This window comes from Equus caballus, chromosome 10, assembly GCF_041296265.1.
Source record: "Equus caballus isolate H_3958 breed thoroughbred chromosome 10, TB-T2T, whole genome shotgun sequence".
NCBI classification, from domain to species: Eukaryota; Metazoa; Chordata; class Mammalia; order Perissodactyla; family Equidae; genus Equus; species Equus caballus.
In genome coordinates this window covers 11,732,003-11,759,440 of record NC_091693.1, presented here as the reverse complement: position 1 = coordinate 11,759,440, position 27,438 = coordinate 11,732,003, and the positions used below count along the sequence as shown (strand labels likewise).

Here is a 27,438-nt window from a genome sequence, read left to right as displayed (position 1 = left end):
CTCTACCCACCTGACCCCCTCCACCTCTGAGTCTCACCCGTTCTGTGCCTCTTGCCCCTCCTTCTGTTTCTCACATCACTGCCATCTGTGGTTGTCACAGAAGGGAGGACAAAGGAAGAGGGACTGGAGAGGTAGACACTGATGGTCTGCAGGCCCCATAGAGACTGAAAGTGGTTCATGTGTGAATGCACACACCAGGACATATACCATGATCACTGTACAAATGCAAACACATCTTCAGGTATGAAACTATGTAAGTACACATAAGTTTGCATACATTCCAAAATATACATGTAAGCACATGAAGACGCATACACAGGCACACATCAACACATTCACATAAATACAAACACCCTTTATTCAATATGAAAATCACGCAAGCACACACAGAGGCAAGCAGACATGGACAAATGGATGCAAGCACAAATACACAAACATGGCCAAAACAAGTAGTGCATGCTCACCCATACCCAGAAAACTAAACACACACACAGGCACACACATACACTTATGTAGGCCTTGGTATGTCTGCCACAGTACCTCTGCCAACATCTAGGGAGGGAGTGCAGAGATAGGGAGTGAGCAGGTCACCGGGTTTCCAGAACAGGAAATGTTAGGTCCTTTAGCTCTTCTCTTTAATGTTGACACTCCCAGACAATGATGAGAGAGGAGGTGGGGAATGGTGGAAGTTACATAGCTGGGTGGGAAGGCAGGCTCAGGATAAAAGGCTCAGCTCGAGGCTGCAGTGCGGTGGAAGGCAGTCAGACTGGGACCATGGAGCTCAGCATGCTCCTCCTCCTTGCTCTCCTCACAGGACTCTTGCTTCTCCTGTTCAGGGGGCGCCCAAGTGCCCATGGCCTCCTCCCACCAGGACCCCGTCCTCTGCCCTTCTTGGGGAACCTTCTGCAGATGGACACAAGAGGCCTACTCAAATCCTTCCTGAGGGTGAGATGCAGAGGGATGGAGTTTGAGGGTGGCTCCCTGCCTCTGTAATTGTGGATCACTCCCCAGAAGGAGTGACAGTGACAAAAGTCAAGTAGGTTTCTCCTCTGCTAACAAATGACAGTAAAGACTGGCTCATGGCAGTGCCAGGACAATGAGGAGGCAGGAGAGAGAGCAGGATGGGAGGCCAGGTACAGAGTGCTTACAATAATGAGCATTAACGCAGTATAATAGCAGCTGACACTGTGGAACGTTTACTAGGCTCTGTTTTGCTGCTTTCCAGGCATGATTTCATGTTTGATGATCTACTGATTTATTAATAATATAGTCCACTTCCATGAACCCACTACCCAGCAGAGCAATGGAACACTGACAGTAACTTCCAGCTGCCTGGTGCTCCTCCATCCACCCACTTTTCCCTGCTATGGTGGCCACACTCCTGAATCTTGGGCTCGTCATCCCTTTGCTTTTAGTAGAGATCATTTGATCACAGATATGGAAGCCCCAAGTGCATATTATTTAGTTTTCATTGTCTTTTTTTTTTTTCGCTGAGTAAGATTCTTCCTGAGCTAACATCCATGCTAATCCTCCTCTATTTCGTATGTGGGATGCCACCACAGCATGGCTGACGACTGGTGCAGGTCCATGCCAGGGATCTGAAACTGCCACCCTGGGCTGCTGAAGCAGAGCACAGCAAACACAACTACTGTGCCATGGGGGCTAGCCTCTAGTTTTCATTGTCTTTAACTAGAGTAGTGATGGGGAGGCATTATGGTCCATGTGGTCCAGGATGGAGACTTCAGGACTTAGTCTCAGTGCAATGAGAGCATTGCAGGTTTTGGAGCAGGTTAGGGATGTTAATTGATTTACATTTTATTGGGATTACTCTGATTTCGGGGTGGGGTGGGGTGGGTGAATGGTGTAACGATTGTAGGGAGGACAGCAATGAAGGTAGGGAGACCAGTAAGGAGGCTTTGCAGAGATCAATGTAAGATTTTAGTAAACTTCACCTTTTTATGATTTCAAGTCAACTTTTTATTGAAGTTTAACATCACTCTACAAAGTACAGAAATCTTAAGTGTGCAGTCAGTGAATTTTCCCAAACTGACATACTCATGTAATTGACATACAGACAATTAAAAACATGGCCTGTCCCCAGAAACCCCCTCATGTTCCCCTTCCGGTCAAATACCCTCTTACTATCCTGACATCATAAGTTCATGGTATCTGTTATTGAAATTCACATAAGTAGAATTATGACTTACGTGTCTATTTGCTTTCACTCAACATTATGTCTGTGAGTTTCTTTTATGTTGTTCGGTGTAGCAGTGGTTTGTTCTTTTTCAGTGCTGCATAGTATTCCATGACATGATTACATCACTATAATTTCATTAATAAGTCTTCTAGGAATCTCTTTTGTCATATTTTTGGTGAATCCATATACATATTTTTGTTGGGCATTTTGTTCAGAATGAAGTTGCTGAGTTACTGAGTATACATGTGTTCAGCCTCCATAAGTACAGCTGAGGAGTTTCCCAAGTGGCTGTATTGAGGTTATGATTTTTCAAATTTATGATCACCCCGAGACAGCCCTCACTTTCCCTTCATGTCTACTAAGTGAGGGATGCAGGGTAGTTCTCTGGGGAAATTGTCAGAAGGCAGAGAGCAGGTTGAATTTGGGTCACAAGAAGGATGATTCTTTAGTTGGGATGCCGGGGAGATCTGGTTAGATGCAAGGGTATGGACAAGGGTGATCTTAGAAATATTTAACCATCTCTACTGCTTAGGGCACCAATCACATGGATCGTGGCTGGGTGATGGGTTAATCCTTTAGTTGCTGGGTCCTGGGGGTGGAGGGTCTTGGGGGTAGCAGCTAATTATCTATCAAATCTAAGTATTTTAATAGTTTAAGAACCTGTATGGCCACAGAAGCGCACAGTGACTAACAGCAACTCTGAGGGTTATTATGCTTAGCAACTCCAAGAGAAATACAGGGATGTCTTCATGGTATACTCGGGCCCAAGGTCTGTGGTCATACTGTGTGGGACAGAGGCCATTGGGAGGCCCTGGTGGACCAAGTTGAGGCCTTCTCTGGGTGGGGAAAATCACTGTCATTGAGCAAATCTTCCAGGGATATGATAAGGTGAGGGCAGAATGGAGGATGCGGATTGGGGAGGTGAATCTGGGAAGGAAGGGTAATGGGAAGAGAGGAACCCAGAGCCTTCCTCCCAATTCTACACCCCCAGGTGTGATCTTTACAAATGGGGAAAGTTGGAAGACCCTTTGATGGTTCTCTCTGGCCATAATGGAGGACTTCAGGATGGGAAAGTGGAATGTGGAGGAGCGGATTCAGGAGGAGGCTCAGTGTCTGGTGAAGGAGCTGAGGAATACCAAGGCTGAGCCCCAGGGGATGGGCAGGAAAGAAGGACATTGAATCAGGAGAGATGTGGGGTGCAGAACAACAGAAAGACTGAGGGTAGGATGTGGGCAGAGAAAGAGAAGTAGAGATAGAGAAAGACAGAGCCTGAGAGACCATCAGACTGAGGGAAGGGACAGAGAGAGGAGCATGGAGAGGGACGGAGATGAGCAGGAAAGGGATGCGGGGAACCAGAAGAGATGTGGGGTGGGTAGGGTCAAGAACAACTCAAAGACACAGACTAAGATATTAGCATGCTATTTACATGTGTTCAGGGAAACCAATGCATGGATTAATAGTGTCTATCAAAGGCAAAAATAAGGCTTACATAAAAGAAAGCAGAGAGAGAAAAGAGAAAACTACATTTTAAAAATGATGAACTGAGTTTTCCTTTCTGTGGGTGAACTGCTGATGAGCTGGCAGAGAGTAAGGTATGCTGTTCTTGGGCAGCTGGATGAGCTGTCAAAGAAGCACTTCCAGTTGTTTTTGAATTGTCCATAAACGGGGTTTTTTGAGACACAAAGATGACAGGGTTCTTTCTTAAGAGATTGCAAGACATAAATTTGGAAGTTGGGAGCGATAGGCAGAGGCAGAGACACAGGGAGCAACAAAGGAATAGGGACAGAGGGCTGAGAATAAAGACAGGGAAGAATAGAGGGACAAAGAGACACAGAGAGGGAGATAGACACAGAGATGGAGGGGCCAAGACCGAGAGAGACAAGCAGAGACGAGAGAGAGAGTGGAAGAGACTTGGAGAGGCAGAAAGAAAAAGAGGCAGAGAGAAACCCAGGCAGAGTAAATTAGAGAGATGGACATACTCCCTTAGGAAAGGGTCTGCAGGGGAGCAAGAGAAGATGGACAGGTGAGACCCAGAGGGAGAGGCTGCGCTGACCTGACATTCCTGGGCTCACAGCCCACCTTTCCTCCAATGGGGACAAGCCCGGGGTTCACTGACGTCAACTAACAAGTGCAGAACAATTCCCTAAGACCAGAGGTTGGAGAGAAGAGAAGAAGGGGGAGTGACAGATAGGGGTCAGGGAGACCAGAGCCTTTTAATTTTCATGTATGATTGACTGAACACCTGCTCTGAGCCACCTCTGCTCCAGGACTGAACTCTACCTGCTCTGAGGGTCAGAGCTGGGGTCTTAGTGGGGACCAACCACACAGCCCTGAAGCTGAGCCGCCTGTGATGGGTAGCCAGGTAACTCTGGTGAAATGACATAGCTGCACTGTCTGCCCATCTATGAAATAATAGAATTGCACGTTCCTCACAGAGTTGTGGTGAGAATTAAATAAAACAATATGTTAAATGCCTAGAATAGGGCCTGGAACCTAATATGGGCTAGTGAGTATTAGCTGTTCCTGGTCCAGTTTTCTTCATCATTACTAAGTGGAGGGGGACAGTCACGCAGAGCTGGGGTAGCAGTCAAATGCTCCCCAGGCATTTGAGTCTGTGTCCAATGACCTGCACCTCCTCCCCGTAGGAGCCCTCCAGGATCCCACCTTCTTCTTCCATGCCACCACCACGAACATCATCTACTCACTTGTCTTTGGAAAATGCTTCTCGTGCAGAGATCCTGAGTTCCTGCGGCTCCTGGACTTGTTCTACCAGTCTTTTGCGCTCCTCAGCTACTTCTCCAGCCACGTAAGGGAAAGGCTGAGGGACAATGGGGATGAGGGGCCATCCATGGCAGGGTATAGGGTTGATCTGATTTGGGGGCCCAGAAATGCAGCTTAGGGCTGGAAGAAGGGCAGAGAAAACAGAGAGAGACAGGGACAGAGAACTGGAGGGAGGGGGACACGGTGAGAAGGGGACTGAGAGACTAAGAGAAAGACGGGGAAGTGATGAGGAGGCCGAAATAGAGAGAGACTAAGGAATGAGGGCTTGGAAGAGAGAGGAGAGAAGAAGGGAGGAAAAGAGAGAGGACAGAGAGAAAACAAGACAAAGAAGGACAGAGAAGAAGAGATTCTGCAAGAGACAGTTGAAAAGAGTGCATGTGTGTGTCTGTGTGTATGTGTGAGAGAAAGGGAGAGAGACAGAGAGTGAGTCAGACTGAGGCTCTCCGCTCTTCTGTCCCTGCCTCCTCTGAATCTTTCTCTGTCTTTGTCAAAACCCCTCACTTAAAGAAATTCAAAGATACATGAATATAAGAAACGGCATTTCTTCATTATTCCCATTTCTCCTCCTTCTTTCTGTTTTTTAAAGATTTCTCCTAGATTTATAAAGGAATATGCCCCTCTTGAAAACAATATAATAAAACTTCTCTTTCTTGACTAATCTGAAAATACCCCTATTGTATACTAATTTAAAAAAATTAAACTGAAGAACAGCCTGGCTATCATTCATCACCAAGTAAGTGTCAGATTCACAGGTAGGACTGTTACAAATCTGGAATGGGGCCCAGAGTGAGTATTTGCAACAAGCCCAACAGGTGGTTCAATTTTCTCCTCCCACAGAATATGTGGAGAGAGAAAAGAGTGGAATGAGATCCACCAAAAAGTTAACAGTTGTTATCTACAGAGGGAGGGATTAAGAAGCAACTTTATGTTGATATGTTTCTGCATTTTTGGGAATTATTTGTAACAAGTTAGGTATTACATTTATCATCGGACAAAACAATATAAGAAAGCTCCAAAATAAATACATAGTCCTAAGTTGACAGTAGGCTCATCTTGTGTAAACATCGTGTTATCAATGCCTGACACAGCAACGGAGATGCAAGAGTTGCCAACAGTCAGAGAGAGGTTTGAGCAAAACAGATAAACGGCTGAGGTAGGCAATGGAAGCCCAGAGAGATGATAAGGAGAGACACACAGAGATAAGAAGAGATGGAAAGGAGAGATGGAGAGGTGGGACAGAGACCAAGAAAAAGACATGAGGATGATGGAGTAAGATGCAGAAAGAGAAAAATGTCAGAATAACAGATCAAAGGAGACACAGTCTCAGCGAGGGACTCAGAGAGAGAGAGAGAGTGGGAGGCAGATTCTTCTCAGAGGTATTTGGGCCCAGCAGGGCTTCCCCTCCTTGTGACCAGCTCTCTCAGCCCCAGGAGGACCTCACAGCCCCTTCTCTCCTGCCTCAGGTGTTCCAGCTCTTCTTGGACTTCCTGCAGTACTTTCCTGGCACACACAGGAAAGTCTACAAAAACCCGATGGAAATCAATGCCTTCACTGGCCGCAGTGTGGAGAAGGACCGTGAAACCCTGGATCCCAGCAACCCCTGGGACTTCATCAATACCTACCTGCTCCACATGGACAAAGTGGGGTTTGAGAGAGGAGAGTTGGAGGGGAGGGAGGAGAGGGAGGGAAATTTTGGGGTGAGAAGAAGTGAGGGAAAGACGGGCAGGGAAGAACAGACACTTGAGGAAGGGAGCTAGGAAAAGGGAGGGGAGATGTGGGAAGGAGCAGAGAGGGAGATGAAAGGAAGGAAAAAGTAGGGAGGAGAGAGAGAGATACTGAAAATACAGGACAAGGAGTAAAAATACAGCAACAGGTGAAAAGACCAAAAATGGGCAGAAAGAGTCTGGGAGAGGAAGAGAGATAAACACACCAAAGAGATGGAGAGAGAGATTGAAACAGTTCCAGACAGAGTGAAGAGAGACTAAGAGAGACAGATAGAGATATATGGTTGGACACACAGAGGATAGAAAAAAGTAAAATGAGCCAGACGGTATGAGAGACCCAGAAACAGGCGGTGGGCACCCCATGAGACGTGTGTATTGCAAGGCTCCTGCCTCTCCTGACGTGAGCCCTATCTCTCTGGACCCAGGAGAAATCAAACCTCATCATCACTGTGCTCTCACTCTTCTTCACGGGCATTGAGACTGCAAACACCACTCTCTGCTATGGATTCTTGATCATGCTCAAATACCCCCCCAAAACAGGTGGGCAGGCTTGAGATAGACAATCGAGGGGGGTCTTCTGACCCCTTTTGGAAGTGCAGAAGTGAGGTTAGGTGTCCTTCGTCAACAAGAGAGGGCGTCTTCCCCTCTTATACCTAGAGCACTGCAGATTTTGAAGGATCCGCCAACCAGGCCAGCCCTTTTGGTGGATGGATGGATGAAGGAAGTGTCAATCTGTTCTCCCACTATTTTCTCTAATCAATTAAAGATCAACTCATCCATCCATCCATCTATCCATCCATCCATCTATCCATCCTTCCATCCATCCATCCATTCATTGGTCTGTCCTTTTATTCATTAATTAACCTGTATCCTCAGATTCTTTTACCTTTGATTTATTCAAAACCAATCAGTTCCATTCTTTATCTGGATTAATTGATTCCTCTGTTGATCCTCTGGAACAGTGATTAACTGAATGAACTATTTGGCATTGATTCATTCATGCATCTGTCTCTACTTCTCTGAGCTAGGTTCCATTCCTTCATCCTTCCATCAGTCAGTCTTTCAATTCATCCTTTATCCATCTATTCCTTCATTTATCCATTTAATAATTCACTCATTTATTCATCCTTGATTTATTTATCATTCAATCATCCATCCATTTTACTCTCTTTTTTACTCATTCCATCACTAATTTATTCATTCACTTATTCCTCCATATATCTGGCCATTCATCCATTCATGTGATTTATTTGTCTATGGAACATTTATTAATTAAGGATTCTCTAATTTACCTATTGATCGATATGTAAATACATACATACCTTCACTAGTGTTCTTCTATTCAGCAGTCTTTCCATTCACAAATTGATCCACTGGTTGACTGATTTATGTATTGATTTATTTATCCAGTTGTTCATAGGTTAATAGGTCTATTTCACTGTTATATTCCTGAGGAAACTAGCACAGTGCCTCATCAATCATGAAAACACAGTAAATAGTGGTTTATTTTTCTACTCATCTTGGAGAATTTTGACAAGTTCATAGCCTAGAGTAAGTAATCTGAAATTCTATTCAAAATGCGGTGCATGTGGGTTTGTGTGTGTCTGTGTTTGCTTGTGCATGTGGGGAGAGAATCCACAACATTCATTAGATTTCAATTGGTGAGTATTCTTGTTTCTTTCTCCCTCCTCCCCTCCACGCCAAGCTGGTTTCTCTGAGGGGGGGTGTCAATAATTTAACCCTTTACTAGAGGTATTCCCTGGCTCATTGGCCCATAGAGCAGTGTCCATGCTGAAATGCCTCTATGAAAGGAAGTTCATTGGTCCCCCTCTTCTGTGCAGAGAGAGTCCACAAGGAGATTGATCAGGTGATTGGCTCCCATTGCTCTCCAGCCCTTGATGACCAAACCAGAATGCCATACACTGATGCAGCCATTCATGAGATTCAGAGATTCTTGGACCTCCTCCCTATGAGTGTGCCCCATGTTGTCACTAAAGACATTCACTTCCACAGGTACCTCATCCCCAAGGTAAGGCCAGCGTGTCTCCCACACCTGTTTGGGGTGTGCATCCTGGGTTCTCTTAATCTGCAAACTTGACCTCCTTTTGGTTTTATCACCAGGGCCCTCTCTTTTGTTTTTACAGGTGGAGCGGGGAAGGGAATGACAATATCTTTGACCTTGTGACCCTCTCTCAGGGCAATGAAGTGTATCCAATCCTGAGCTCTGCTCTCCATGACTCACGTTACTTTGAAAAACCAGATGCCTTCAACCCTGACCACTTTCTGGATGCCAATGGGGCACTGAAGGAGAATGAAGCTTTTATCCCCTTCTCCACAGATAAGGTGGACCTGCACTCCCTTTCCCAGACACCAGAGTGCAGGTGCCATCCTCTCCTCAAGACTATCAAGGAAAGGTCTTTTTTTAGTGAGCAGTGAGTATATACCAGTTGCTTTACCTGCATTAACCCACTCCAGTATTACTACAACCCTAGAGGGGGCTTGAGAAGATCTTGTCCTAAGACACATCTTGGTAAGCTGGACCCTAGACAAGTATTTTAACCTTTCCACATCTCAGTATAAAATATCTGTTGAGCATTACTCTGAGCCGAATGCTCTACTGGAGCTGAAGATAATACATTGGACAAATCACATAGAGACATGGTTCCTGCCCCAAGAAATTTACGGTCTAGCAGGGGAGATGAGTGTTCATCATATGGTCACAAAATAATATCTAATTAAATGAATCAATGCTTCCCCTGTGCTTAGTACTGCTTGACACTAAGTTAGTTCTCATAGAGGTAATTATTATGATTATGATTAATCATAATTATGATAAGTGCTCTAAAGGGTGCTTTGACAGCACAAAGTAGGAGGTACTGACAACTCTTGGTAGGTTGGTGAGGAAAGCCTTACCTGAAGCACAGGCTTCTAAGCTAAGAGCTCATGGGTGAGCATCAACCGGCTGCTAGATTCCAGAAGGGGATATGGATGCAGAGCTCAGCTGGAGGGCCTTGAGTGTTGGGGGTAGTTTGGATTTATCCTGCTGATGCTGGGGAACCAGGGAGAGTCTTGACATGTTCTGGCATGTCTCTAACCCCGTTCTCCACTCTTTGGCCCCATACAGAGAAAACTCCAATGCCCAGAGTCCTCATCATTTGGTAGAAAGGCAAGACTGGAGAAACAAGTCCCTAGTCTTGAGTTCCATCAGTGACTCCAGTGACTCAGGACCCTGGCTCTGGCCAGTGGAATGGCCTCCTCCCTCATTTCATCTTAAGTGAGAGTTGGGAGCCATGTGGTGGGGTGAAGGACAATTCCTTCATTTACTTGTCCTGTCCTATGTTTAGAGACAGGCTGAGAGGTGGAGAAATAAGGACAGAGACAGAGAGACAAGGATAGAGTGAGTGAAAAACAGAGAAGAACAGAGAGAGACACAGAGGGAGATAGAGACAGGGGAGATATGGTGGAAAAAGACAGAGAGTGGATGTGAGACAATAGAGAGAGGAGGAGAGAGAGAGCAAGAGAAGGATAAGGAGGGAGGAGGAGAAAATAGAGGAGGAAGGAAACAGGGAAGAGGGAAAGAAACAGAAAAGAGAAAGATAAAAAAGAGAATGATGTAACAGGAGATGAAGAAATAGTAAAGGGGAGAAAAGGGATCGGTAGAGGGAGATGACAAATGAGATAGAGTGAATTGCAGATAGAATCAGATCCAAATAGACATAGACAGGGAGGTAAATAAGATGAAATACAGCAGAAAAAAGGAGAAAAGAAGAGAGACAGAGAAACAGTGTCTGATAGGAGGTATAGACAGAGAAAAAGACCGAGGCTGGCTGCCATTGGCAGAGAGAAAGACAAGCCAAACCAAAAACGTGTTAGAGCCAAAGGGACATCAAGGTGTGTCCAAATAGACACACCTCCCCAGGGATGGGGAGGATGAGGTGGGAGGAAAAGAACAGGAATCAGGCTGTTCTGGAAGGAGCTGGGTTGCAGAACAAGTTGAAAGAGAAGAACCAGCCCAGAGCTCTGCCCCGAGCATCTCTGAGCTAGTGTCTCCTGACTTCTGGATGTGCCAGAAACACGTGGACCCTTCCCCTGATCACTCCACACGGGCACAATGTCTATCAACTAGAAAGGTCTAGAAAATGACTGGAAACCCATCCTTGACATGACCTTCTAGGGTTGTCAGCTTGCCAATTAAGGTCTATGGAGGTAAAGGAGGAGGTTCTCAGTGTCTTTGCCTGAATTTTTGGCTCCCTTTGTCCTGATTTCTCTCCAAGCCAGTGGTTTATAACTTTGAGGGAGGGGGACCTTACACCGCTGAGAATCTGATGGAAGCCATTGACTCCCCTCTCGAGTTCATCATTCGTATTCACAATCTCATATACGATTTGGGGATTTTTCAGAACTCTTGAAGCACCTGGCTCTCTGGCTGAGACAAGAAGACATCCCAGAGATAGACAAACATATGCAGTGCCAGAGACATCCCCCCCCCACACACCAGAAAGAAACACAAAGCACTAACAACATTTATGGGATCCTTAATACAGGCCAGAATAAAACTCTATTGTAAGAATTTTTACAAATATTAATTTCCTTAAGCTCACAATAACCCTATGAGATAGGTACCATTCTCCCCATATTAGAAATGAAGGATGTTAAAAATGTTATGCAAGAAATATGCCCAAACCTACATGTGGAGGCAAACACACACACCCCCGCCCCCACACCCAGAAGTGGGTCCTTAGATTCTGTGGGGTCACCGAACCCTTTGGAAATCTAACAGAAGCTACAAACTCTCTCCTAGAAAAATGTGCAAGGCACGTCCACTCAAAGATTTGTACCTGGATTCACAGACTTTGGGAACCCCTTAAAAATCCACCCTCAATTGCAGATTAAAGATCAATCCCATGCAAATCTGTTGCAATGGAAACAGGTGTCTGGGCTTTGGGATATGACACAGCAAAGAATGTGCACCTGCCCTGTGCTGAAGTTGGTGATCCTCTGTGCCCATAGGGAAGCACATTTGCCTTGGCAAAGGCATTGATCACATTGAATTGTTCCTCTTCTTCACCACCACCCTTCAGAGAACTTCTCCATGGCCAGCTCCATGGCCCCTGAGGACATTGATCTCACACCCCAGGAGAGTGGTGTGGGCAAAATACCCCCGATGTACCAGATCAGCTTCCTGCCCTGCCCTGCCAGGGCTGAGGAAGGTGGTTGAAGGAGTCCAGGGTCATGAAGTATCCTCACCTCTGCAGAGAATGGTCCCTGACTCCCTCCATGTCTTCCTTCCTCTGAGAGACCTAATGCAAGCCTGTATCCTTACCCCTCCTTGGTTTCCACCTCCTTGGGAAAGTCTCTGTTGTCTCACCTCCTTCCATCATGCCACACATCTTCTAAAGATTCAAGGAGGTGTTTCCTTTCTTCTGTTAATAGAATTCCAGAGGTGGTATATGTATAGAAATGGAGGATAAAAGGGGAAACTTGGCCCAGGATATCTGCAGTTCCACTTCCCAAGCCAGAGCTCACCCTGATGACTTCTCCCTTCCTCAGAACAGCCACACCCTCCACTTATCAGCTGCTTCTGCTCCATGATTTGTGCATACATGACTGTGCTTGAATCCTCTTCTTTTTAGCCCCCTGTGGTGGGCACAGTGATCATGCCCATTTTACAGACAAGTAAACAGAGGCAGGGCAGTGGTATCAGTTGTCTGAGGTCTTTCTGAGGTCACATGGCTAGTGAGTGGAGGGGCACGATTCACACTCTGTCTGTCTGGCTCTAAAACTCAAACTCTTCACCACAGCTCCTTCTCCCTCCATATATATTTAAAAATTAAATATAAAACTCACATAACATAAAATAAACCATTTGAAAGTGTATAATTTAGTGGCACTTGGTTCATTCACAATGTTGTGTACCCACCACGACTATCTAGTTCCAAATATTTTCATCACCCTGGGAGGAAACCCTGTACCCATTAGCAGACACTCCCCATTCCCCCTTTCCCTGAGCTCCTGGTGACCATCAGTCTGCTTTCTGTCTCTGTGGATTTGCGTATTCTGGATATTTCATGTAAACAGAATCACACAATGTGTGATCTTTTGTGTCTGTCCTCTTTCACTCAGCATGATATTTTTGAGGCTCAACCCCATTGTAGACCATAATTGTATGCCACTTTCATCTTCCTGTATCCTCATTCTTATTGTGTCTCCCACTACTTCCCTTTATGAAAGGACCTCCTTTGCTCATGGCCCCTGAGCTGTGTGATTCTAAACCGGTGACATGAATTCCTTTATATTCTCCTTCAAGTCCCTGAGACTCAAATAAACATGCAAGGGCTGATGTCCTGGGTCAGGTGGTGATCCCTGCCATTTTAGGTGTGACCCACTTATTGTTAGGTCACTAGGGGTCTTTCCAGAAGGTGAGAACCTCTCCTTCACCTCAGTGCCAGTTCCATGAAGGCAAAGCCACTGTCTTATTCATCTCTGTACTCTCAGCACCTGGAAGAGTGGTTGGCATATGACAGGTGTTCAAAATATTTGCACAGGAATGACTGACTGACTGAATGAATGGCTAAATCAGGTAACCCTCAAATCCACCCAATGTGGTACTAGGCCTCCCCTATAAGACCATGTTTTCTTCTCCATATCTCCCTCTCCTCTGATGCCCAGACTAAACCCCTGTGCCCAAAGGACACAAGGTGCCCCAATTCTGAACGCCAGCTACTGTCAATCACTCATGCTGTAATGCCACCCCTCCTTTGACAAAACCGGCTGAGCGTCACCTTTGCAGTGCAACCAGCCTAAACCCAGCCTCACAATTTCCACAGTTGGCACCACCATCCTTCCTTGAGGGAGGTGCTCTCTGTCCGAGGTCATTGCCTACTACACCTCTGGCCAGCCAGGGGCAATGGGAAGGAGGCCTTAGGACCCAAACAAGATGCTAAACTCCTTGTCTGTGCAGCCCCTTCCACCTGTAGGCTTCTTATTGCGTCTGGAGAGTTATCTGGAATCTACCATGGTACATTCCAGGCATCCCCTTCCCCCAAAACCACAGAAATAAAACAAGAAACAACAGAGTTACTTGCCTTTTAAGAGAGACAGTAGGAGGGAAGGCAGGCACAAGGAGGATCATGGCGTTCCTGGCCATCCTGCTCCTCAGTCATCCTCACTGGCCTCTTGCTACTATGCGGCCACCCCACCTCCCGTGGTCACCTCCAAAATATTCCTGGGTAACATTTTACAACCAAAGTACAAAGTCTTTCTCAAGTCCCTGCAGGCTGTGAGATGGGGAGGGCAAAAGAGTGGAGAGCAGGAGGGGTTGGACAGGAAACAGCTCAGAGGCAGCAAGATAGTTGAGAGTCAAACTTTGGGTGGGGCTTGGCAGGCCAGCTTGGGGATGGTCTTCTTCCAACCACAACCTGGCCTGGCTTGCCCACTAGAGAAGCTTCTGGAGTTCCTATGAGATGGAATGGAGGGAAGGTAAAATGGAGGGAGAAATTCTGATAGACTTGAGGCTTTGAGCTGTGGTCCCATGGGGATTGGGAGGGAGCGGTCCTAGAGCTCAGATATGGGGAGTCTGTGTAATTCTTAAACTCCAAAGCTGGGACGGTTTGTGGAAAAGCCAAGAGAGAAGGACACTTGGGGTGAGGGCATACATGGGAGACTTGAAGGAGGCCATGGATTTCAAGTCTCTCTTCTTCCCTGATGAGGCTGCAGTTAGTGATGTTTTGGCTACCCTGGAAGGTGTGATCCAGGTGTGAGCATTGAGGCATTTCTCATGAGCTAGAGAATGTTATCTGCACCTGCCTCCACAGCTGCTGGAGAAATACGGGGATGTCTTCACGATCTACCTGGGGCCCTGGCCAGCCATCATCCTGTGTGGGTACGAGACAGTGAGGGAGGCAGAGGCTTTTTCTGGCTGAGGTCATATCACCATATGTGACCACATCTTCCAGGGAACTGGTGAGTGGAGGATGAAAGTGGGGACTGGGGAGAGGATGAGGGAACACACTATGCCTTTTCCCAGCCTTCCTTGCTTGCTGAACCAATCAGCTGTGATCTTTACCAATGGAAATTCTTGGAAGGCCCTTTGACAATTCTGTCAGGCCACCTTGAGGATGGGGAATTGGAGTATGGAGGAGAGAAACAAAGACAAGGCTCAGTGTCTGGTGGAGGAACTGCAGAAATCCCAGGGTGAGCCCTGGGCCTGTGCTGAGGGGTGGAGAGGCAGGCAGGGGGTGGGTGAGATGGGGACAGAGAGGGAGCAAAAGAACATGACAGATGGAGAAAGACCCAGGCACAGAGACAGATGGATGCAGAGACAGATGCAGAGAGAGAGACGAGATGGAGACAGAGAGAGAAATAGAGGAAGAGGATGAGGATGACAGAGTGAGGTAGGGACTGGGAAGAAAAGAGGGAGAGGCAGAGAAAGCAGACAGAGAAACAGAAAGCAGAGAGAGAGAGACAGCAAGACAGAGACAAACTGAAGACACTAACAAAGATCGACCCAGAAGCAGAAACTGCAAGGAAAAGACTTAGAAAGAAAAAAGTAAAAATAGAAATAGATCAGGGGGGACACAGAGTGTCAGTGAGGCCAAGGAGAGGGACCACAAAGAGGGCATGAAAAGAGTGAGCACAGAGAAGAAGGGGCTGAGGCTCCAAGAAGGAGTCAGGGACAAGACCAGAGAAAGACACAGGGCCATCAAGAAAGTCAGATCCAGACAGAGACGGAGAAAAACAACAAGAGATACAGAGTGGGAGACTCCCAGAAAGAAAAGTGAGGTGCAGAGACCCAGTGAAAGCTAGGCTGGCCAGCGGCAGAGAAAGAAACCAGACAGCCCAAGATGACACCAGCAAGGTCAGAGCCACCCAGAAGGGCAATTCAGGGACCCTCATGACAGACCTTACATCCCCAGGGGCATATCTGGATCCCACCTTCCTCTTTCACTCCACAATGGCCAACATCATCTGCTCCAGCATCTTTGGTGAGCGCTTTATTTACCAGGGCACCAGATTCTTACAGCTGCTAAATTCGCTGAATGAAATCTTCACCATTCTCAGCTGTTTCTATAGCCAGGGAGGCCAGAGATATCACTGTGGCCAGGAATTGAGGTGAGTGGACCCTGGGAAGGAATCAGATGCTTTCTGTCCTGAACACCAAAGCAAGAAGTCCTCAAGAGTTCAGGCTTCTGTGCACACATGTCAACACCTGCACCTCCCCAGGTGAGGTGATGGATCAGTTTAGGGGTAAGAATAAGACCTCCAACATGGGTGGACTATGAGAGAAGAAACCTCAGCAGATGTAAGAGCAGGGTGCAGCTGTTCATGCCCCACTGAGTGTGTGTGTATGAGTGTGTATGTGTGTGTGTCTGCTCAGCTAGCACCCACATTCCCCAAGTCCATGTGGTGAATGGTGCCTTTCAGATGTTTCTGTTGTGCAGTGCACAACATCAACACCAATAACAAAAGCCCAGAGAGTACAACAGGTTCTGGGGCATGCCTTGCTTCCCTGGGGGTGTTTAAACTCCTCTCTGTCCTTTTGAAACTCTTTCCTGGCACACACACTCACTTGTACAGAAACATTCAAGAAATGAAAGATGTTATCACAGAGAACATGGAGAGGCACAAATGCTGGAAACATTGAGAGAAACCAGGAAATACTGGACCCCAGTACCTCAAAGGACTTCACTCATTCCTTCCTTTTACGCATAGATAAGGCAAGGACAAAGCTACATTGGGGGTGAGTGGGAAAGGGAGTGATGGACACACTACTGCCATTGAGCTCATGTGTTTGGGTACGATGTATGTGTTGTTTAAATATTGAAATAGCTCACTATGAGTTAGTAACAGTGACCCTGGCCCAACCCCACTGCCCACTATTCCTTCCTCAGCCTCCCCAGGTTTCCCTCCTGGAAAGCCTGTTAAGAGGTAACAACTAAAGAGTTAACATCTGGCCCAACAGGGGGCTTCTGAGATCCTGCTCACCCCTTCCATTTTTTTTTAATTATGTTTTTGAGGTCACATTTGTTTATAACATTGTGTAAATTTCAGGCGCATATTATTATATTTCAACTTCTGTATAGACTGCATCTTGTTCACCACCACAAGTCTAGTTTCCGTTGGTCACCATACATATGTACCCCGTTAGCCCTTTCACCCTTCCCCTGCCCTCTTCCCCTTTGGTAACCATCGATCTGTTCTCTGTATCTATGTGTTTGTTTATCTTCCACAAACAAGTGAAATCACATGGTATTTGTCTTTCTTGGTCTGTGTTATTTCGCTTAGCATAATACCCTCAAGGTCTGTCCATAATTGTCACAAATGGCATGATTTTGTCTTTTTAAATGGCTGAGTAGTATTCCATTCTCTCTATATAACACATCTTTATCCATTCATCCATTGATGGACACATATTTTGTTTCCAATCTTGGCTATTGTGAATAATGCTCCTATGAACATTTTTGAATTGGTGTTCTCATGTTCTTTGTATAAAGACCCAAAAGCAGAATAGGTGGATCACATGGTATCTCTATTTTTAATTTTTTGAGAAATCTCCATACTGTTTTCCACAGTGGCCACACCAGTTTGTATTCCCAACAGAAGTATTTGAGGGTTCCGTTTTCTCCACATCCTCTTCAATACATGTTATTTCTTGTCTTCTTAATAATTTTCATTGTGAGGGTGTGATATGATATCTCATTGTGGTTTTGATTTACATTTCCCAAATAATTCGTGATGTTGAATATCTTTTGCCTGTTGGCCATCTGTATATCTTCTTTGGAAAAATGTCTGTTCATATCCTCTGCCCATTTTTTCATCAGGTTGTTGGCTTTTTTTGTTGTTGAGTTGTATGAGTTTTTATATATTTTGGAAATTAACCCCTTGTCAGATATACAGTTTGCAAATATTTTCTCCCTGTGGTGGGTTGTCTTTTCATTTTGTTGATGGTTTCCTTTGCCTTGCAGAAGCTTTTTAGTCTGACATAGTCCCTTTTGTTTATTTTTTCTTTAGTTTCCCTTGCCTGAGGAGTCCCCTCCCATTCTGATTCCTCAGAGACCCATATCTGTTCTGATTGGTCAGAGCCCCATGTCTGTTATGACTAGTCACAGCCCATGTCTGTTCTCATTGGTTGGAGGCTGATGTCTGTTCTGATTGGTCTGGTAAGACTCATACAAGTTGTTAAATATCTTCAATATTACCTCTGGATATACAGCTGCAAGAGCCAATCAGGAAAGCAAAGGCACCAAAGGACAGAGAAGATAATAACAAAAAATTAATCCCTAAGTTTATTGACCACTTACATACATAATTTCAAAACAACCCTAGGGGATGAACTGAGGCATCACCTCAGATGTTAAGAGAGGTTAAGTTCCTTGCTCAAGGGCACACAGCTAGTAAATGGTAGGGCCTGAGCTTGATTCCAGTCAGTTTGGCCCCAGAGCCCACCCTTTTGCTCCTTTGTTTCCCTTGAATAGAAAAAAAAGGATATAGGGAAAAAGAAAAACCAGCACAGAGTAACAAGAGAGTGAGTGAAGAGAAAAGAAGATCCAGAAACTAAAATGGATGCAAGAGGAGGCATCAAGGATTGTCCATTGCTACCCTCATGAATGCTCTGATCCTGAGAGAGTTCCACCATAAGAATAATGTCCATACCTTGCTCTCGCTGTTCTTCACTGGCATGGAGACCTCCAGAACCACTCTCCTACGTGCTTCTTCTCCTTCTTAAGAACCCAGATGTCTTAGGTTAGCTGGGCTTATGGTTGGTGGAGGCCAGATAGCTGTGGGTCTCTGAGGCCATGCTGGAAGGGGCTGGGTGATGGATGAAGACAGACAACTTCTGTCCTGATCAGTGTGAAAAAAATCCATCCCGTAGGGATCTGTAACTTATAATGAAGCTTTGCTGCTGACAGAGCTCTTTGAAGTTGACAAGGTACTTCACAGTTTGCAAAATGCTTTTCATTCAATGAAGCACCCTCTGGTTTAGGAGGTACTCTTGTGCTTATGAAATATTTTGGAATTTGCAAAAACACTTGGGAGGTTGTAAGGTTCTTTATGGTTTACAAAGCATGCTCCAGTCACAAAGCATTATCATTCACAGGACATTTTGCAGTCTACAAAAGCAGGTGGCTCTTGACAGAACACTTTGAGGATGGCAAAGAACTTAACTATTTGGAGTATATTGCTGGTTTACAGCTAATTAAAAAGGCTCTCAATTGGTTCTCGTTTGGATGGTCTGCAGATCAGACTTTCGGAAAGTTTCATCTCATCAAAAATGTTTATTTTAGAGATAATGAATTTACATCGGAACTGACTTATCCAAGATCATATAGCAAATCAGGGAGACAGAAGGACAAGTCCTCAGTTGCAGCTACAATGCATTTTTAGTTTTTTTTTTTTTTAAAAAAAGGCGCCTTAAGTGTTGAATGAATTTCGACCCAACCACCCTTACCCAAATTATCCCTCTCATAACTACAGTGGAAACATCAGACAAGACTTTTTGACAAAGAAGCCATCAACTTTCTTTCTTGATACTTTCATTGAGCAGGAAAAATAACCCAATGCTCTAGTAAACAATTCATAAGACCTTCCTCCAAGTCTGCAGGTCATTTTTTTGGTGACTTGGCTAAGCCCACTGTTATAGGCATTAATTGACCTTCTTCCAACCCTCACCATTCTTAGAGAAAATCTAGGAGACAGTGATTGGCCCACACCATCTCCCAGCCCTTTAAGGTCAGGCAAAAATGCCTTATACAGATGACATGATTCACAAGATTGAGAGATTCAGTGACTTCATCCCCACAGGTGTCCCATACTCTGTCATCAAGGACACTGATTTCTGGGATATCATCTCCTTAAGGTGAGACCAGCAGGACCACAGAATCTTGGATGGAAGGTGCTGTCTGCCTGCAGTCTTATACTCCGTGTCTCTGGCTGTTGGACTGAAATGAGAACTTTTATTTCCAGGTTTATATGTGAGGGAGAGGGATTTTAGAAATATAGAAAATTTCTCTCCCTTCTCTCTGTCTTATGTTTTACCTTTATTAGATATTAGATTTTCTGAAAAAAGTACCATTTACTTAGTGAAACTTGTTATACAATAGAGCTTTTTTTCCGTTGTGAGGAAGTTTGGCCCTGAGCTAATATCTGTTGCCAATCTTCCTCTTTTTGCTTGAGGAAGAGTGCTGCTGAGCTAACATCTGTGCCAATATTCCTCTATTTTATGTGGGATGCCAGCACAGCATGGCTTGATGAGCAGTGCTAGGTCTGCACCTGGGATCTGAACCTGCAAATCCCGGGTTGCAGAAGCTGAGCATGTGAACTTAAGAAGAAAGCCACGGGGCTGGCCCCCAAAATAGAGCTTTTTTAAAAAAACTATTTTATCGTGTCTCCTACTTTCCTCCTTCAGGAGAAGGCATTCACAATTTGATGTTTCTCCTTCCACACTTTCTTTGAATTATATGAACATATACCTCATATATACACATATACAAAAAGATCGGGTCATACTGTATCTATCACTTTGGAACTTGTGTTTACAGTGTGCATGTCTCCTTCCCCTCCTGTCTTTATGTTCATACTAATACAATTTTAAACTTGTTTTTATTTTGTGTCTGTGTCTGGCTTTCATTTTATAATATGAGTATGCTGTTGATATAATTTCAGGTCAATGCCTATGGTTCTAATTCATTTTTTCCATGGTTGCAAATGTTCCTGAGTATAGATGTACATAGGGGTGATACTCACAATATCTAACATCCAATAGGCACCACCCATAAGGTTGTATTCCAGCCCTTGTGCAGGAATCGGTTCCTTGGAGGCCTCCACTGAGCCAGATGTGACCTTTTTAGTTGATGAACCGTGAGGAAGTCCAAAGGGTCATTGAGAAGAAGGATAAGGGTGGTCGCTGGAGATTCCTGGAGAGCTCTGGACAGCATGTTAACCAGAAGGGGCAGAATTATCTCAACTCATTATTTTGGCAATTATTTTATCCACCAACTGTAGACCATACAGTGGGTAAAGCTTATTATCACCTGTGGGTGTACCATCATTGATTCAGCTCCTCCTTGTTGATGGTCATTTGGATCCTCTTGGCTTTGATGCCCTCTTAGGACACTACTGTGTTCGCTATCCTGAGCTCTGTCTTCCAAGCCTCAGGACACTTTGAGAAGCCACACACCTTCCACCATGGCCGTTTCCTGGATGCAGAGGGCAACTTCAGGAAGCAGGAAGCTTCATTCCATTCTCCATGGGTAAGTGGTGCCCTGTCCACATTATGAAAATGCCTGCTCACCTCCTCTTCTATGTGTGATTTTTCTCCCTTTGTCCAACTGCAAACAGTGGGTGAACATTTTGATAAATATGAGGATTATGAAGGAAAGAGAAAGCAAGACATCTACAGACACAAAGATATTGTGAGGGGGATGAGAGAGAGGAGGTATGATGGGGAGAAATTTGGAGACTAAGTCAGTGATGGAGATAACATGAAAGACAACGAGACATACATGCACATGCATACACAATAGACACACAAATCATCCATTATAAGCACCTGTGATGAGCCAAGAATTGGGAAAGCTATTTTTAGATTTTTTTCAAAATAAAAATAACTTTATTTTTTCTAATTTTTATACAAACAAGGAAGTAAAGTTGTAAGTGAAAATCACCTGCAATTCCCCACCAAAGTCATATCTGTTAATGCTGTGGAAGATGTCCTTCCAAATTTTTTATTAAATATGTTTACATACACCAAGGTAGGTGATGGGTGGATGGATAGATAGACAGGTGATAGATAGATAGATGGTACATAGATAGACAGATAAGTAGATGATAATGATGATGATGATGATGATGATTGATAGATAGATATATAGATAGACAGATAGATGATAGGGAGGTAGATCAAGGAAAGGGAAGAGGGAAAAAAGAGAACAGAAGGGAAGAAAAAAGAAGGAAAATTCAATGATTTATTTTTGTGAACCAATTGTTAAAATCCAAGCACCACACTAGGGTGTAGCCCAGGAAGCACTTATGGCACAAAAATTTGGGGATTCCTCACTCTCAGTGTTGTGCAAGTGCCCTGATCCATTCACCTACCAAATAATTCAAATTTTAGCCACTGGCTTGTAATTTATCTTATGCTAAAATTTTAATTCTCCTTAAATCTCTTTCTGGCATACTTATATTTTGGTGTATTTTGCCACAGGTTCTTCCTTTTTTAGAAATTTCAATAGCATTTGGTGTTGAGAATTCTCTAATATCTTTTCAGCTCCTGACCAGGTGATCAAATTGTTTTTCTCCTTTGACCTGTTAAAAAAATAGTAGATATCCTAGTGTTGAGTCAGGCACTCTCTTGTAGAGCTGGAGCAAGAGAGGCCCAGAGGGGAGGGGTTGACCAAGGCTCCATAGGAAGCCATGGTCTATGTTATTCAGGGCAGGCTAGGCTGTGATAAACAACTTGAATACCTCAGCAGCTTAAAACCTAAAAGTTGACCTTCACATGGGGATGGTTTCAAGATGGCAGTGTAGGCAGACTCTGAACTCATCTCCTCCTATAGACACAATGAATTTATGACTGCTCTTGGAACAATTACCCCTAAGAGAGAACTGAAAACCGGATAAAAAGAATGCTGAAAACCATGGACTGTGCTGACAGGTGGAAGAGAGAAAAAGCAGGTTTCTGGAGAGAAAAAGCAACCTTTGAGCCATGACACCTCATGGCTGGCCAGGAGCAACCTTAAGGTATGAAGCCTTCCCTGGAGGAATCAGGGATCTGAGTAGGGAAGCATTACCACAATAAACAGCTTTTGGACTCAGCACAAGTGCATAATATCTGACTTTGCTGGCTATTAACTACCACGGGAAATACCCCCAGAAAAGCTGTCAGACATAATGGAAAGAAAAGCCTGCTCTTAATTGGGGCCACACACAAATTCACCCATTTTGGAAAGCAACCTAAAATAACCAGAAAGAAAGGTGCACAGTCCTTTGGTGAAAAGAGACTCACCTGGTAGGCTTTGGGTGCATCTCGGTGAGAGGTGAGGCCTCTCCAGAGACTGAGGCATTGGAAGCAGCCATTATTTTGACCTAGTGCAGACATGCTGACACAGACGCTGGCAGATGCCATTGGAGTTCTTCCCCTGGTGTGTTAGCCCAGGGGTCTGCTCCACCTACTAGAGCACTGATTTAATCCAGCTTGGCCATGGCAGGCAGCCCACTCTAGGAAGTGGCCCCATCCAACATCAAGCCCTCAGGTAACTTGTGGGCTGGCATAAGTGAGGCACCTGGAATCTCTGCAGCGAACAAGTGGGTCTGCCTCTGGGGACAAGGCATGCATGAGAGGCAGGCCTGCATTGGTGGAGTGTGTGGAGCCTCTGCAGTATGGTGAGTGGGTCCACTTCAGTGGGTCGGGGCACACGCACAGGGGAGGACTACATTGAAGGAGTATGTGATCCTATAGGTGGTGGGGCCTGACAGCTGCAGCTGACTTGTGCTTCTCAAACAGCCACATAAGGGATTTTCCCCACCTTCCAAAGCCTGAAGCAATTGGGTCCTCCCATGCCTGGGGCCAGCCCCACTCAGCTGCAATCCTGAGAGAGCTGACAACAGCCTTGCAGGCCAGAGGTCTGCAGTGATTGTAAGCCCCTGAGCTTAGGAAGCAGCCACAGTGGGGGCCTTCTCACTTAACAGAAAAACTGCCACAGAAGTGTGCTATTAGGCTTTTCAGCCAACTGTGCTGGAGCTCCCCATGCCTGATAATGTGACTGAAGAGTCCATAGCAGCCACACAGAGCTGAGCATTCCAACCAGCCAGCTAGAGGCACAGCCTAGCCTCCCTAGGAACCTGTAGCAAGAGCGAGGCTGCAATAACAGAAGGACACACTTAGTCAAGACAGGGGACACTCCTGGAACATTTGGAACTGGTGATGAGAAGGAAGCATACTGCTGGGCCTTGTAAGGCATCTCTTACATAAGGCCACCTCTCCAAGATAGGGAAATGTAGCTGCCCTACCTAAGACATAGATATAAGACCAGAGAAAGAGGCAAAATGAGAAGACAAAGGCATACATTCCAAGTAGGGAACAGGACAAAAATCCCAGAAAAAGAACTAAAGGAAACACAAATAAAAAATCTATTTGACAAAGAGTTCAAACAAATAGTCATAAAGACACTCACTGATCTTGGGAGAAGAATGAATGAACTCAGTTAGAACTGAAACAAAGAACTGGAAAATATAAAAAAGAACCAATTGGGGTTGGCCTGGTGGCACAGCAGTTAACTTCACATGTTCTGCTTTGGCGGCCTGGGGTTTGCTGGTTCAGATCCTGGGTGTGGAGCTACTCACTGCTTGTCAAGCCATGCTGTGGTAGGCATCCCACATATAAAGAAGAGGAACATGGGCATGGATGTGAGCTCAGGGCCAGACTTCCTCAGCAAAAAGTGGAAGATTGGTAGCAGATGTTAACTCAGGGCTAATCTTCCTCTAAAAAAATTAAAAAAAGAAAAAGAATTAAAAAAAAAACCAATAAGAATGGAGAGTACAGGAATGGAAATGAAAAATTCACTAGAGGGACTCAATAGCAGAGTAGATGATATAGAAGAATGGATCAGCGAGCTGGATGGGAGGAAATCACCCAAGCTGAACAGATAAAAGGAAAAAGAATTAAAAAGAATGAGGACAGTCTATGGGACCTCAGGGACAACATCAAGCACACTAACATCCATTTTATAGGTGTCCTAGAAGGAGAAGGGAGAGAAAAAGGGGCAGAGAATCTATTTGAAGAAATAATAGCTGAAAACTTTCCAAAGCTGAGGAAAGAAACAGACATCCAGGTACAGGAAGCACAGAGAGCACCAAGCAAAATGATCTCAAAGAGACCCACACAAAGACACATTGTAGTTAAAATGTCAAGAACTAAAAATAAAGAGAGAATCCTAAAAGATATGAGAGAAAGGCAACAAGTTATATACAAAGGAAACCCCATGAGGCTATCAGCTGACTTCTCAGCAGAAACTTTACAGGCTAGAAGAGAGAGGCATGATATATTTAAAATGCTGAAGGGAAAATACACTACCTGACAAGGTTATCATTCAGAATGGAAGGAGAGATAGAGAGTTTATTAGACAAGCAAAAACTAAAGGAGTTTATCACCAAGAAACCAGCTTTGCAAGAAATGCTAATAGGACTAATTTAAGTGGAAAAGAGAAGATCAAAAATAGGAATAAGGAAGTCATCAAAAAAAGCACAATGAAATCACTGGTAAAGGCAAATATACAATAAAAGTGGTAGATCAACCACCTATGAAGCTAATACGAAAGTCAAAAGAAAAAAGTACAAAAATTATCTCTTTCCGTGATAAGAGGGTAATGAATACACATGCAAAAAATATAGGTTAGATATGATATCAAAAACATAAAATGTGTCAGGAGGAGAGTAAAAGAGTAAAGCTTTTAGCAAGAGGCCAAACTAAGGAGACCACCAACTTAATATATATTATATATACATAGGTTATTATATATGAACCTTATGGTAATCACAAACCAGAAACCTACAATAAATATGCAAAAAATTAAGAGAAAGGAACCCAAACATAATACTAAAGAAAGCCATGAAACCACAAGGGAAGAGAGCAAGAGAAGAAGAATGGAACAGGGGCTGGCCCCATGGCTGAGTGGTTAAGTTCGCGTGCTCCGCTGCAGGCGGCTCAGTGTTTCATTGGTTCGAATCCTGGGCGCGGACATGGCACTGCTCATCAAACGCTGAGGCGGCATCCTACATGCCACAACTAGAAGGAGCCACAACTAAGAATATACAACTACGTACTGGGGGACTTTGCGGAGAAAAAGGAAAAAATAAAATCTTTAAAAAAAAAAAAGAAAGGAACAGAGAAGAACTACTAAAACACCAAGAAAAAAATGCGATAAAATGACAATAAGTACATTCTTATCCATAGCTACTGTATTATTATTTTTTGAAACAATTATTTTATTTTTTTATTGCAGTAACATTGGATTATAACATTATATAACTTTCAGGTGTACATCGTAATATATTTCGAACTCTGTGCAGATTACATCGTGTTCACCACCCAAAGAATAAGTATAATCCATCACCATACATGTGAGTCTGATCACCCCTCCCCCGCTTCCCCTCTGGTAACCACCAATCCGATCTCTGTCGCTATGTGTTTATTTTTCATTGTTTTCCCCTTCTACTTAGGGGTGAGATCATATGGGATTTGACTTTCTCCCTCTGACTTATTTCACTTAGCATAATACCCTCAAGGTCCATCCATGTTGTCACAAATGGCAGGATTTCATCATTTCTTTGACTAAGTAGTATTCCATCGTGTATAAATACCACATCTTCTTTATCCATTTGTCCCTTGATGGGCACCTAGGTTACTTCCAAGTATTGGCTATTGTGAATAAGGCTGCAATGAACGTAGGGGTGCATGTATCTTTACGCATTTGTGTTTTCAAGCTCTTGGGATAAGTATCCAGTAGTGGAATAGCTGGATCACATGGTAGATTCTTAATTTTCTGAGGAATCTTCATAGTGCTTTCTGTAGTGGCTGCACCAGTTTACACTCCCACCAGCAGTGTGCGAGTGTTCCCTTTTCTCCACATCCTCTCCAACACCTGTTTCCTGTCTTGCTAATTATAGCCATTCTGATTGGAGGGAGGTGATATCTCATTGTAGCCTTGATTTGCATTGCCCTGATAGTTAATGATGTTGAACATGTTTTCATGCGTCTGTTGGCCATCCATATATCTTCTTTGGAGAAATCTTTGTTATGTCTTTTACCCATTTTTTAATTGGGTTGTTGGGTTTTTTTTGTTGTTGAGATGTATGAGTACTTTGTATATTTTGTATATTAACCCCTTATCTGATATATGGTTTGCAAATATCTTCCCCCAATTGTTAGGTTGTCTTTTCGTTTTGTTGATGGTTTCCTTTGTTGTGAAGGAGATTTTTAGTTTGATGTAGTCCCATTTGTTTGTTTTTTCTTGTTTCCTTTGCCCGGTCAGACATGGTACTTGAAAATATGCTGTTAAGATTGATGTCAAAGAGCATGCTTCCTATGTTTTCTTCCAGAAGTTTCATGGTTTCAGGTTTTACATTCAAGTCTTTAATCCATTTTGAGTTGATTTTTGTGCATGGTGTAAGAGAATGGTCTACTTTCATTCTTTTGCATGTGGCTGTCCAGTTTCCCAAGACCGTTTATTGAAGAGACTCTCCTTTCTCCAATGCATGCTCTTGGAGCACTTGTTGAAAATTAGGTGTCCATATATGTGTGGGTTTATTTCTGGGCTCTTGATTCTGTTCCATTGATATGTGTGTCTGTTTGTGTGCCAGTACCATGCTGCTTTGGTTACTATGGCTTTGTAGTATATTTTGAAATCAGGGAGTGTGATACCTCCAGCTTTGTTCTTTTTCCTCAAGATTCCTTTGGCTATCCGGGGTCTTTTGTTGTTCCGTATAAATTTTAGGATTCTTTCTTGTATTTCTGTGAAAAATGTTGTTGGAACTTTTTTCAGGATTGCATTGAATCTACAGATTGCTTTAGGAAGTATGGACCTTTTAACTAAGTTAATTCTTCCCATCCAAAAGCACAGAATATCCTTCTACTTCTTTGTGGTTCAATTTCTTTCAACAATGTTTTAGTTTTCAGTGTACAGATCTGTCACCTCTTTGGTTAAGTTTATTCCTAGGTATTTTATTCTTTTTTTGCAACTG

General features: G+C 44.2%; 1 long non-coding RNA gene and 2 pseudogenes across 1 annotated transcript; 2 read left to right on the top strand and 1 right to left on the bottom strand.

Moving 5' to 3' along the window:
- The first annotated feature begins 774 nt into the window (after window positions 1–774).
- On the top strand, window positions 775–12,455 carry LOC100068618 (cytochrome P450 2B11-like; annotated as a pseudogene).
- A 1,377-nt stretch (window positions 12,456–13,832) lies between these two features.
- On the top strand, window positions 13,833–16,345 carry LOC111775405 (cytochrome P450 2B11-like; annotated as a pseudogene).
- A 1,211-nt stretch (window positions 16,346–17,556) lies between these two features.
- On the bottom strand, window positions 17,557–20,976 carry LOC138915922 (uncharacterized). Its single transcript, XR_011422388.1, has 2 exons — window positions 18,355–20,976; window positions 17,557–17,914 (listed from the first exon to the last, which is right to left on the bottom strand). It is a non-coding gene; the product is annotated as an uncharacterized lncRNA (long non-coding RNA).
- Window positions 20,977–27,438: the final 6,462 nt, after the last annotated feature.